Here is a 13,246-nt window from a genome sequence, read left to right as displayed (position 1 = left end):
TCCCATCCAGCTCCCTGCTTGTGGCCTGGGAAAGCAGTTGAGGACGGCCCAAAGCTTTGGGACCCTGCACCCGCGTGGGAGACCCGGAAGAGGTTCCTGGTTCCCGGCTTCAGATCGGCGCGCATCGGCCCGTTGCGGCTCACTTGGGGAGTGAATCATCGGACGGAAGATCTTCCTCTCTGTCTCTCGTCCTCTCTGTATATCCAGCTTTCTAATAACAATAAAATCCTAAAAAAAAAAAAAAAAAAAAAAAGACTGGGGGATGGGGAGAACCATACAGCTGCCCTCTAACCCACCCGGACCGACCTTTCTAGAAAAAGCCCGAAGCCAGCTGCGTGCTCCGGGCAGGTCCCGCAGCTGCTCCGAGCTTCTCAGTAAACGTGCCGTATACCTCAGCTGTTGTGCCTGACAGAACAAACGCTGAGAACACCAAAACGCCTGCTAGGTTTTTTCAAAATGAAGATCACCTTGGGGGCTGACCTGGAGACCGGGGAGGGGTCCGCCCTGGAGGAGGAGGAGCCGCCCCTGCCCCGGCCCCCACTCCTCCAGCCTTCCGAGGAACCCCCCAACCCCCACCGCACAGGGCAGGGACGAGGGGGCGGAGGAGCGGGAGCGACACATTTTTGAGCCGTGACCAACTGGAAACTCCCTCCCCGAGGCGGAAGCCGGGGGCGCCCCGCTGGGGCGCTCGAGCCTGGGCCGGGGAGGGATCCCAGGCCCCGAACCCCGCCTCTCCCCGCCTGTCCCCACCTCATGAATATGAATAAGCCGGCTGGAGAGCGGAAGTGCGAAGCGGCCCCAGCCCAGCCGGCTCCGCCCCCAGCGCGGACCTGCCCCGCTAGGGGGGCCTCTTTCCGGCCGGCGCGACCCGGACGTGACCTCGAGGGCCAGCGCCTCAGCTGCCCGCCGGAGGCGCGGGCGGCTTCTGTTGTGGTGAGGCAGAGCCGCGTCCCCCCGGGCCTCGGCGGCCCTCAGTCTCCTGCCCCGCTAGCGTCCTGGCCTGTCCTTGTGTGGCTTACATTCCAGGAGCGAGTGGTCACCTGTGAGATGGATGAGGGGCCAAGGCGAGGACATGAGCAGGGAAGGACATTCTGAGAGGGTGCCTTGAGTCACGACTGGAAGGAAGTGAGGAGACAAGCCACACAGGAAACCAAGGAAAGAATATTCCAGGAGGAAGGAACATTTCAGGTAGATGGAACAGGCACAGCAGGGCCTTGAGTGGAGAGGTGGAGGGGAGAATGAAAATGGAGAAGGGAGAATGGTCATAGCTGGACGGTTGTTTTGAGCAAGGGGCCAGGCAACTATGAGGGGACAGCACTGCTAAGGGGGCGTCTGGGAGGAAGTCAGGCTATGGGAAGTGAAGTAGTGTGTCCAAAGTCACACAGCTTCGAAGTGACCACGCCAGCACTGGAACCCAAGGAGACATGTCATTGCCAGGAAACACCCTGGGGAGACCTTGACCAGGATGGGTGTCTGGTGCGAGCTCCTGTTTCCCTCTGTAGGACCCCAGTGATGGAAGATGGCCAGCTTGCTGTAACGCACACCTCGGGACTGTGGCCTGGTCACTGTGCAGAGCAAGGGTGTGCCAGAGCCCTTGTGGATGTCTGTTGTTCCTGGAGATGCTTCTCTGAGACACTCTTGTCACCTCTCCAGGCCGTGGAGTGGAAGGTGCCAGTGGCTTTGGGGAGTGAGACTGTAAGGGTGGGAGGTGGTACAAGGGAGCCGGTGTGGGCAGGGGAGCTGTGACAGATGGGGATGTCAGCCAGGCACAGCTCAGAACGTGTAGAGGTGAGAGCACAGGCAAAAAACCCACCTCTGTGTACCTGCTGCAGGTGGGCAGGACAATGCCCCTGGGCTGGGGTTCAGCACAGTGGTGGTGGTCTCTTGGCAGGCAGCGTGAAGGGGGTGTGTGCTTCACGCATGGCTCAGCCCTCTAATGGAACACAGATTGCTGGCTGGTCTTCTAGAGCTCACCCCTCTGCAGCCTGATTCCAGCTTCTGAGTGTGGCCTTTGGGCACCGATGTAAAGCTAGCAGAGTTAAGATAAGATCTTGGTCCCGGCGGCGTGGCCTAGCGGCTAAAGTCCTCGCCTTGAAAGCCCCGGGATCCCATATGGGCGCCGGTTCTAATCCCGGCAGCCCCACTTCCCATCCAGCTCCCTGCTTGTGGCCTGGGAAAGCAGGAGAGGACGGCCCAAAGCTTTGGGACCCTGCACCTGCGTGGGAGACCTGGAGGAGGTTCCTGGTCCCAAGCATCGGTTTGGCGCGCATCGGCCCGTTGCGGCTCACTTGGGGAGTGAAACATCGGATGGAAGATCTTCCTCTCTGTCTCTCCTCCTCTCTGTATATCCGGCTTTCCAATAATAATAAAATATTTAAAAAAAAAAAAAAAGATAAGATCTTAGCCTTCAGGACAGGGGCTGGGCTATTCCATGAGCCCCTACCTCAGGTCACCAGTGACTTTGAGATGCTGATTAGGCAAAGTCAACATGGAACATGCTGTCACACACACACAGAGCTGCCATTGTGGTGTGGAGGGTACGGCTATTGCCTGTGACACAGGTATCCCATGTGGGTGCTAGTTCAAGTCCTGGCTGCTAAACTTCCAATCCAGCACCCTGCCGATAAACCTATGAGGGTAGCAAAGGATGGCCCAAGTCCTGGGGTTCCTGCCATCCTGGTGGGGTATTAAGAATTTCAACAAAAGCCCAAGAAGTCAGACACAGCGAGTCACACAGGAGGCCTTTATCCGGTGCAGAGAAAGATGGCCGTGGGAAGGGAGAGAACACAGATAGGACGTGCATGTGGGAGCATGCTTTCATGGCAGGAGGCAGGTATTGGGAATACTGGGCCACAAGGGATTGATGGATAGGGCTGCTTGGTGGAGAAAAGGATTACGAGGTTACAGCGGATCGGCAGAGAACGAAATTTGAAGCTAAAGGGCGGGAAACTTGCAGAAGAAAACCTTAAGGAAATCGAGACCTAAGGGAAGCAGATATTTAAAATGGCGCCAGGTCTAAAGTGGCAGGGATCTTATCAATCTTCAGGCTGACGTTGGAGTGAACTCCACTACTCAAGTCCTTACACAACCCTCCCTCGCCAATTTAGGTCCACAGAGAATAACACTTGCGTTTGGCCACATGCTAGCCTTATTAGGAGACCCCCCGCTACACACACACTATGTATTCCAGGAGGAGTGATGTGAGGGCAGCAGAGGGGGTAATGACCAAAGGCGGCAGAACCGTTAGCCTTTGAGTCTAGAGTATCAGCCTGTTTCTTAACAAACAAACAAAAAATTGAAAGGCAGAATGATAGAGATCATTCTTCCCTTGGTTCATGTCCCAGATACCCCAACAACAGAAATTCTGCCAAAGCCAAAACCTGGAACCAGGCATTCCATCTGGGTTTCACGTAGGTGTCAGAAGTAAAAGTACTTGGCTCAGATTCAGCACAACAGCAGGAAGCATGGCCGAAGCAGAGCAGTTGGGGCTCCATGGCACTCCCCTGGGAGATACCAGCCTCACAGGCAGTGCCTTAACCTGCCACTCCACAGCCCCACCCCTCCATACGCACTTAAGCCCAGTCTCAGCTGTGTCCTCTGTGGTGGCTGTGGCCTTGGCCCAGCAGCTGGCTGCACTGAGTGTGTGACCTACCTGGATGTACCTGGGAGTCCTGCATGCTATGGCCTTGAACTGCAGGGACAGTTGGAGCTATAGACACCGATGGCAGGGCGGAGGATGGTCTGTAAATATGGGGGCTCTGGCATGTAGAGTGCTGTTGGGGTGGGGGCTGCACAGGTGGCTGTGGAACTGTAAGGTTTCTTTGCAGTGAGGATGGGATGGCTGAGCTGATGGGAAATAGCCCCTCTGCATGTGTCACTGTGACACACCCCAGGGGAATCAGCCTCGACCTGCTGGATGGACATCCCGTAGGACCTGGGGGATACCGTGGCAGCCAGCTGTCCAAGTGACTGCCATGCACACAGTCCTCTGGCTAAACCTAGAAGACCTTTGTCCTGGACGTGCCGGCCAGGCAGCATGGAGAATCCCCTTCTGGAGAGGAGTCTGTGTGTAGCTGTTTGCCATGACCAAATTTAAATGCATTCCAGTCTCCAGTGGAGCACTGTCATCAGCTGAGCTGCTCCTCTGTTTAAAATAAACGGAGTCCCAGGCCACAGCTCTGATGCCTGCCCTCCGCTGCCAAGTCTGTCAGGATGGGCCACCCCAGGGCCCTGTCCCCCACTGTGCTGTACTTGGGCTTTCTCCTTCTGCTCTGTCCTATACTGTCCTTGGGCAGCACTTCATGCCCTGCACCTCCTCCCATCCCCCCAGCCACTGGTTTGTCCTTCATGCTGCTTACTTATGTACTTCCAAAATCCCTCTGAAGTCAAAGTTACCTCCCCTCTGTGGCTCCCTCACCCAGGTATTCACTGAGATTCTGATCCTGGCCCTGCTTTTGCCTGATGCTTTTCCAGTCTGGTACCTTAGACGGCCCGGCCATCCTGACACAGAGGGTGGGGAGCAGTATTGAAGGCTGCAGGTGAAGCTACCGTTTACTATAAATGCCAGCATCCCATATCTGAGCACCAGTTTGAGTCCTGGCTCCTCTGCTCCCTGCTACAAGTGCCTGGGAAAGCAACTAGAAATGGCGCAAGAGCGATGAGATACTGTAGTGGAGTCGCAGGCTGCCGGCTTCCACCTGGCCCAGCCTTGGCTGCTTCAGGGATTTGCAGAGTGAACTAGCAGATAGGAGATTGTTTTCTCTGGCTATCCCTCTGTCACTCTGCCTTTCAAAGAAATAAAAGCTTAAAAGGAACGCGGCTGGGATCCTGGTGTCTATTCAAGAGTCTGTGACATCGATGCTTGGCCTGGGGTACACTGGCCATGTCCCCCCGCCAAAGCTCTGGGGATCTGGCTTCTTTGGGGCACCCAACTCCAAATCCTCCTTTGTTGCCAGAAACATGACTTACTTATGTATTTATTTAAGTCAGAGACATGTTGCTATCCACTGTTTCACTCCCCAGCTGCCCACAGTGATCAGGGTGGGCCCTGCTAAAGCCAGGAACAGAACTGGGTCTCCTGCATGGGTGGCAAGAGCCTACTTATTAAAGACTTGACCTTTGCCACCCAGGGTCTGTGTTAGCAGGAAGCCAGAGTCAGGAGCGAGAGCCAAATGTGGAACCCAGGCGCTCTGATGTGGAGTGCTGATGTCTCAACCACTGGCCCAAATGCCCTCCTGTGAACCCGTATTTTTGCTTTTTCTTCTAAAACCAGTAGTGATGGAACAAGGGACTTAGGGATTTAATGCCTGAGGGGTTCCACACCATGCCTGGCCTCCCCTCACCTAGGCAGGTGCAGCCCCTCATTAGGGGCCTTGGAAGCTCTACCGCACTTGCCTGCCCATCTTGTTGCATGCCTCTACAATGAGCAGAGTCAGGCATTGTACCCAGGCCATCAGGCACAGGGCCAGCAGGCAGGACCCCGTGTGGGCCATGGCTGTTACCGACTGAGACAGTTTCCGGCTCTCCTCCGCTGTGATGCATCCACACAGCATTGGCCGAAAGCTCTTGTCTGGGGGCAGGTGTTTGGGACAGATCTTGGTTTTGCCCCTTCGAGCCTTGGGGTACTGCTGTCTCCCTGTGTGTCTCAGTTCTCTGTTCTGTAAAGTGGGGGCTAGTGGTGAGGATTGCTTGTAAGTGGTCCCATTTCTAAAGGTCTCTGACTCGATGTTTCTCATCGGGAGGACCTTTTGGGAGCTGACAAGAGGGAGGCTGAGAGGTGCCAAGTGTTTGGCCCAGGAGCACGCAGCTGTTAAGTAGACGTGAGATTCAGGCCCAGACTGTTCTGGTTCAGAGCCACACCTGTCTTCCCCGCCTTGCTGCCCTCCTCTGCCATCCTTCTGATTCTCTGATTTCCTCATCTGTGCATGCATTCATTCAGCAAACGCTGGTGGCCTGCCTGCACCCTAGGTGTAGTGGGGAGGGAAGTTGAAGCTCTGCCCTTGTACAGCTGAGTTGGCCTGAGATGGGAAGAGGGGTAGGTTTGTCTTTTCTGTCGGCTTCTGGGGCATAGAGCAGGACGCCCCCTGTTGGTGTTCCTGTAGAAGGCCTTTAGGCAGTGCGCTTTGGGCTGAATTGGCTAGATTTGAATTTGACCCTCATAAAGGAGGAGTCAGATTGCAGCAGGACCTGATAGGAAGCCTTGGGGTCTGTGGGATGGGACAGCAGAGCAGGCAGGGAGGAAGTGAGACTGCATGTCACATGGACTTCAGGGTATGTGGGTCAGGCTGGAGCAGGGGGCCACCTTGGAGAGCTGTTTTGTTATTGTCCTCTGTGTGAGGTCGTCCTCTGAGGTCATTGGCTGTTACAGCAAGGGCTCAGCAGGACTGAATCTAGGACTCTGGAACTCCAGCCTGGTATCCCAGGTAGGTGGCAGGAGCCTAAGTATTTTAGTCATCTTCCCTGCTTCTCCAGGCAAACAGGCAAATAGCTGGGTGGAAAACAGAGCATTCAGGACTCAAGCCAGTAAGGGTTCCAGCATGGCCAGAAGCACCTTAACCCACTTTGCCACAATGCCAGCCTGAGGTCATGCGCCTTAGTGGCACCCATGCTCTATCGCGGTCCTCCACAACTCTCCACACTCAGGAGCACCTGGAAAGGGGGCCAGCACAAAGGCTCAAATGGCTAATCGCCCCACGCAAGTGCTGGAATCCCATGTGGGTGCTGGTTCTAGGCCTGCTCTACTTCCTGTCCAGTTTCCTGCTTGTGGCCTGGAAAAGCAACAGAGGAAGGCCTAAAGCCTTGGAAGCCTGCATGCACAGGGGAGAGCTGGAAGAGCTCCTGGCTCCTGGCTCCTGGCTTTTGGATCGCAGTCATCTGGGGAATGAACCAGCAACTGGAAGATCTTTGTCTCTCCTTTGCTCTGTAAATCTGCCTTTCAAATTAAAAAAAAATATTTTACAATACAAAAGGCCTCTAAGTACCCATTTTAAAAATTAATTTATTTTTATTGGAAAGACAGATATACAGAGAGGAGGAGAGATAGAAAGATCTTATGTCCACTAAGTTACTTCGCAAGTGACCACAACAGCCAGAGCTGAGCCGATCCAAAGCCAGGAGCCAGGAGCTTCTTTTGGGTTTTCCACGTGAGTGCAGGGCCCCAAGGTTTTGGGCTGTCCTCCACTGCTTTCCCAGGCCACAAGCAGCGAGCTGGATGGGAAGTGGGTCTGCCAGGATTAGAACTGGCACCCATATGGGATCCTGGCACATTCAAGGCAAGGACTTTAGCCACTAGGCCACAGTGCTGAGCCCTAAATAGCCGTGGTTGAAGCAACAGATTTGGGGTTTTTCCATTGATACGTGGTGTCAGCACTGAGTTCTCCAGGCAGGTTGACTGAGAAGAGAGTTTAATGAGCAAGCGTAATTAAAATGCAGCAGCCTCAGGGTGCTGTTGTGGTGCAACACATTAAGCTGCTGCTTACTGCATCTCATTTCTAAGTGCCAGCTCAAACCCTGGCTGTTCTGCTTCCACGCTAGTTTCCTGCTAGCGTGTATCCTGGGAAGTGGTGCACGTTGGCTTGGCTCTGCCAGTTGGGTCTCAGGCATCCCATGGGAGCCCCAGATTGAGTTTTGGGCTCCTGGCTCCAGCCTGGCACAGGTTGACTGTTGGGGACTTTTGGGACATTAAGCAGTAGAAGCATGATCTCACTTTTCTCTCTCTCTTTTTAAGAATTATTTATTTTTATTGAAAGGGCAGATTTACAGAAAGGAGGACTGAGAGATAAAAATCTTTCACCCACTGGTCCACTCTCCAAATGGCAACAGTGGATGTAGCTGAGCCGATCCAAAGCCAGGAGTTAGGACCCAGGAGCTTTCTCTGGGTCCCAAGGCTTTGGGCCATCCTCTACTGCTTTCCCAGGCTACAAGCAGGGAGTTGGATGGGATGTGGGGCCATCGGTATTAGAACCTGCACCCATATGGGATTCTGGCGCGTTCAAGGCAAGGACTTTAGCTGCTACACTATCGCACCAGGACCACTCATTTTATTTAAAAGTAAAGAGATAGGGCCAGGTGCAATGGCTCAATTAATTACCCCGCCCCTTGCAAGTGCCATGATCCCATATGGGTGGCAGTTCATATTCCGGCTGCTCTACTTTCCATCCATTTCCCTACTTGTGGCCTGGGAAAGCAGTCAGGATGGTCAAAAGCCTTGGGATCTTGCACCTGCATGGGAGCCCCAGGAGAAGCTCCTGGCTCCTGACTTCGGATTGGCTCAGCTCTACCTGTTGCGGCCGCTTGGAGAGTAAACCATTGGATGGAAGATCTTCCTGTTTGTCTCTCCTCCTCTCTGTATATCTGCCTTTCCAATAAAAACAAGTAAATATTTAGAAATAAATAAATAAATAAAGTGAGCAAGAATTGAAATTAGGAATGCTTACAGCAGCATGAGTTCTAATAGCCAAAATGTAGAAACAACCCAATGTCCGTTTGCTGATGGATGAGTGGATAAACAAACCAGGACCCCTTGATGCACTGGAATATTATCCAGCCATATAAAGGAATGAAGGGGCCCAGCGCCGTGGTCTAGCAGCTAAAGTCCTCATCTTGAACACGCTGGGATCCCATATGGGCGCCAGTTCTAATCCCGGAGGCTCTGCTTCCCATCCAGCTCCCTGCTTGTGGCCTGGGAAGGCAGTGGAGGACAGCCCAAAGCCTTGGGACTCTGCACCCACATGGGAGCTCCAGGAGAAGTTCCGGGCTTCAGGCTTCGGATCGGCAGAGCTTCGTCCATTGTGGTCAGTTGGGGAATGAATCAGTGGATGGAAGATCTTCCTCACTATCTCTCCTCCTCTCTGTTTATGTCTTTCCAATAAAAATAAATAAATCTTAAAAAAAGAAGGAATGAAAGCAGAGACAGATGCTACAGTGTAGATGAGCTTTGGAGGTTGAACACTAATAGAAGGTAGATGTAAAGACTAACTGTGGGGTTCTGATTGTCTCAAATGTCCAGAATGGGCAAGTGCACAGAGACGGGAGACCAGGAATCACCCAGGCTGGGGTGCATGTGTGGGAACTGAAGCTCCCTAAAGCTACAAAGAGCGTTAGCCAGAACTCCCTGTGGACCGGCTGGCAGAAGGTGGAGAAGACTCAGGACTTGCTGGTGCCTGGGGACGTCCTGTGCCTGTTCTCCTGGAGATGAGGGTCACTGTGACGTGTCAGGATAGAGCATGCGCCTCTCCACTCTTCCCACACCAGCTTATTACTTTCCGCTGTCACTTTGCCGTCTGTCTCAGCCCCATCACTTCCTTTCTGTCTGGGCCCTTGTCTTGTCCACCTTTTGTTTGACCAAGTCCTGTCAGGCCAGGGACTTGGTGGCATCTTGTGTGCCACTATCTGGTGCTGTGCAAAGACCTGCTGAATGAGCACTTGAACTTGCATGTGTTGTTAACAGTCGTGGGGTCCCTGGAGGGAGCAGCCCTGTGGCCTAGGGTGACTCTGGGCCCAGTGGCTGTCTTCTGTGTTCCAGAAAAATGTCTGTGGAAGGAAGCAGAGCCTGGTCTGGCTGGGCCGAGGCAGAAGGGGAGGGCGCGGGGGCTGTGGGCTGGGCCCGGGAGGAAGTCTGCAGCTCCCGGCTGCCCTGCCGCAGGCGTGGCGTCTGCCTTTGCACCTTTGGAATGTGGCTGATTCACTCTGGGGGGAGCCCTGTGCTGCACTGGGACTTGGATCTGACATCTGGAGGTTGAATTCCAGGCGGAGAGAGATGGATTCCTGCGAGTCAGTGGCAACACTGAAGGCCAGACAGCCAGGGGACTACTCTAGGGGGTTCCTGAGAGAGTCCCATACCCCCATAAAGTCTGGGTGAGAAGTGAGACCCTGACTGTAGCCAGTGCCCTCTCTGGACAAGGCAGGAGACAGACAGAGCCAAAGCTGGACAGTCAGATGCAAATGCTCCTGTGACTGCACAGGCTGAGGGCCCAGCTGGACCCAGCCCCTCAGCAACATCTCTGGGACGCTGGCCTACATCTTGTGGCCAAGTTCCATCTGGCTTTAGTCTGAGGCTTGTGCTTCCTGCAGAGAGGCCCTGAATTCCCAGCTTGCTGCTCCCCTAGGTTCCAGTGCGGTCCTGGGCTTGCCTGGGCTTGGCTGGAGCTGGCCCGACTCCTCCCTGCTGCTGACCAGACAGGTGTGGGCCAGCAGCCCATTCCAGCATAGGCTTATGTCCCTGGAGCCACCTGAGAAAAGTGGTCCCCAAGGCAGCTGCACCTCCAGGCAGGTTCCAGGAGCAGTGCTAGGCTCTGAGCTCAGCTTGATGAGGTTCTGCCTACCAGGGTACCTCTCTGGCTAAGTCACTTCCACAAGCTCCCAGGGGCTCCTTTTCTTCACCCTTGGTACATGTCTGGCCCAGAAGAGGCTAACTTGGGTCCTGTTCTCTGACCCATGTTTGGTGCTTCTGTACAGCCTGCCCTGTGGGCATGAGTGCCCGTGTGCTCATATGTATACACACAAATGCCATGTAACCGCTTCCTAATCTCCCAGACTGTCAGGGGAGTTGAGAGAGGCAGATTGTGCCTCTCAGGTCCAGCATGTGGGCCTCAAGTGCAGGGTCTGCAGGTTCAGGCTGCCTCTGGGAGGCCGTTCCCAGCAGCTTCAGCACCCCACCAGGGCTGGGGGAGGTGCCCGGCCTCCCTGCCTCCGCTGTGCATGTAGTCTGTTCACCTAATTTTGGAGGATTCTCCAGTCATTGTGGCAGTCACCTATGGCCTCCTTTCCAGAGACCCAGAGCCTGGAGGTGGGAAGGGGAGGGTGCCTTTAGACCCTTTTTGGTTCTCTGAAAAATTGGAAATTTCCTCAACAGTATGGGCAGACCACCTCTTAGCTTTTTGCTGCTGTCCTGGTTCCCAATCTCAGCTGCTCTGCTCCAAATCCAGCTCCCTGCTGATGTGCCTAGGGAAGCAGTGGAGGACAGCCAGCCCACGTGTTTGGACCCATGCCACCCATATGGGAGACTGGGGTGGAGTTCCTGAGCCCTGGCTTTGACCTGGCATGCCCAGGTGTTGCAGCCATTTGGGGAGTGAACCAGCAGATGGAAGATTGATCTCTCGCTCTCTCCTTTCATTCTGCCTTTCAAATAAATAAATGAGATATGAGATGGATGTTATGGTGCAGCAGGTAAACTGCTCCCCGGGACTCTCCAGTCCCGTAGGAGAGTGCCTGGGTTCAAGTTCTGGCTTTCCCTCAGATCCAGCTTCCTGCTAAGGCACATCCTAGGAGGCAGCAGACGGTGGGTCAAGTGCTTGGGTCCCTGCCTTGAGAGAGTTGTGGGTTCCTGGCAGAGCCCTGGCTTTTGTGGGCATTTGTGGAATAAACCAGTGGATGGAAGAACTCTGTTTCTCCCTGTCTCTATATGTTAAGTAAAAATAAACAAACAGGGCCTGGCGGCATGGCCTAGCAGGTAAAGTCCTCGCCTTGAATGTGCTGGGATCCCATATGGGAGCAAGTTTATATCCTGGCAGCTCCGCTTCCCATCCAGCTACCTGCTTGTGGCCTAGGAAAGCAGTCAAGGACGGCCCAAAGCCTTGGGACCCTGCACCCGCATGGGAGACCTGGAAGAAGTTCCTGTGTCTCTCCTCCTCTCTGTATATCTGACTTCCCAATAAAAATAAAATAAATCTTAAAAAAAAGAAGAAAAAAATAAGCAAACAGGGCCTGGCACAATACCATAGTGACTAAGGTCCTGTTGTGCACATGCCAGGTTCCCATATGGGCGCCGGTTCTAATCCTGGCAGCTCTACTTCCCATCCAGCTCCCTGCCTGTGACCTGGGAAAGCAGTGGATGGCTCAAAGCCTTGGGACCCTGCACCCACATGGGAGACTCAGAAGAAGCTCCTGGCTCCTGGCTTTGGATTGGCTCAGCTCCAGCTGTTGTGGCCACTTGAGGAATGAACCAGCAGACAGAAGAGCTTTCTGTCTCTCGTTTTGTCTGTACCTCTGACTTTCCAATATAATAAATAAAAGGTTATAAAATAAAATAAAACCTAAAAGTGTATGGCCAATGGTTTTTAGGACACTCACGGAATTGTGCAACCATCACAACTGTCTAATTCCAGAACATTCCTCCCCAAACGGAAACCCTATACCCGTTAACAGTCACTCCCCATTCCTCTGCCCTCCCAGCCCTGTCTCAATAGGTTTGCCTATTTTGGACATTTCAAATAAACATGTGGTCTTTCATGGCTGGTTGCTTTCACTTAGCTTAAAGTTTTTAAGATTCCTCGACATTTTGATCTTTTCAAGGCTAATTGTACAGATATGTCTCGGTTGTTACCTCTTTTTTTTTTTAAAGATTTATTCATTTTTATTACAACCAGATATACACAGAGGAGGAGAGACAGAGAGGAAGATCTTCCGTCTGATAATTCACTCCCCAAGTGAACCACAACGGGCCGATGCGCGCCGATCCGAAGCTGGGAACCTGGAACCTCTTCCGGGTCTCCCACGCGGGTGCAGTGTCCCAATGCATTGGGCCATCCTCAACTGCTTTCCCAGGCCACAATCAGGGAGCTGGATGGGAAGTGGGGCTGCCGGGATTAGAACTGGCACCCATATGGGATCCCGGGACTTTCAAGGCGAGGACTTTAGCCGCTAGGCCACGCCGCAAGGCCCGGTTGTTACCTCTTGACAGGCACTTGGGTTATTCTCACATTTTGGTTGTTGCAGATAACACAGCACTTGGAACAGGTGTGTGATTCAGTGGTCAAACTACCCCATAGGACACCTGTGTCCCATGTTGGAGAGCCTGGTTTGACTTCTGGCTGCTGTGTGTCTCACCCTGTTCTCTGCTGCCATGCACCCTGGGACATGGCCCCTACCGCCTATGTGGGAGACCCAACACATTCTGGGCTCCTGACTTTGACCCTAGCTGCTGGGGCGTGAACTAGTAGATGGAAAATCTCATTTGTCTTTCTCGTTCTACCTTTCAAATAAAACGAAAATAAACACACGTGCAGAAATTATAGCTATCATATGTGTGTATGAGTTTCCTTGTGGATTTAGGTTTTCAGCCTTTTAGAGCCTTTTGACTGATGCCTTATTTAACCCTTGCAGCAAACCTGCGGTGGAGGCACCGGCATGGTCTCCGCTATGAGCGTGAGGAAGCCCAGGCTGAGGGGTGAGCCAGGGTTGTTGGAGCTGGGATTGTCTGCTTCACCACCTGCTGCCTCCTAAGAAAGGTGTTCCCAGCCATTTTCAG

The 13,246-nt window shown here is 53.6% G+C and overlaps 1 long non-coding RNA gene across 1 annotated transcript; it reads left to right on the top strand.

Annotated features, from left to right (window-relative positions):
* The first annotated feature begins 998 nt into the window (after positions 1–998).
* LOC131483230 (uncharacterized) lies at positions 999–13,246 on the top strand. Its single transcript, XR_009247577.1, has 3 exons — positions 999–1,188; positions 6,338–6,422; positions 13,102–13,246. It is a non-coding gene; the product is annotated as an uncharacterized LOC131483230 (long non-coding RNA).

This window comes from Ochotona princeps, chromosome 24 (assembly GCF_030435755.1).
Source record: "Ochotona princeps isolate mOchPri1 chromosome 24, mOchPri1.hap1, whole genome shotgun sequence".
Taxonomy (NCBI): Eukaryota; Metazoa; Chordata; class Mammalia; order Lagomorpha; family Ochotonidae; genus Ochotona; species Ochotona princeps.
This window is presented reverse-complemented; position numbering and strand designations above follow the sequence as displayed.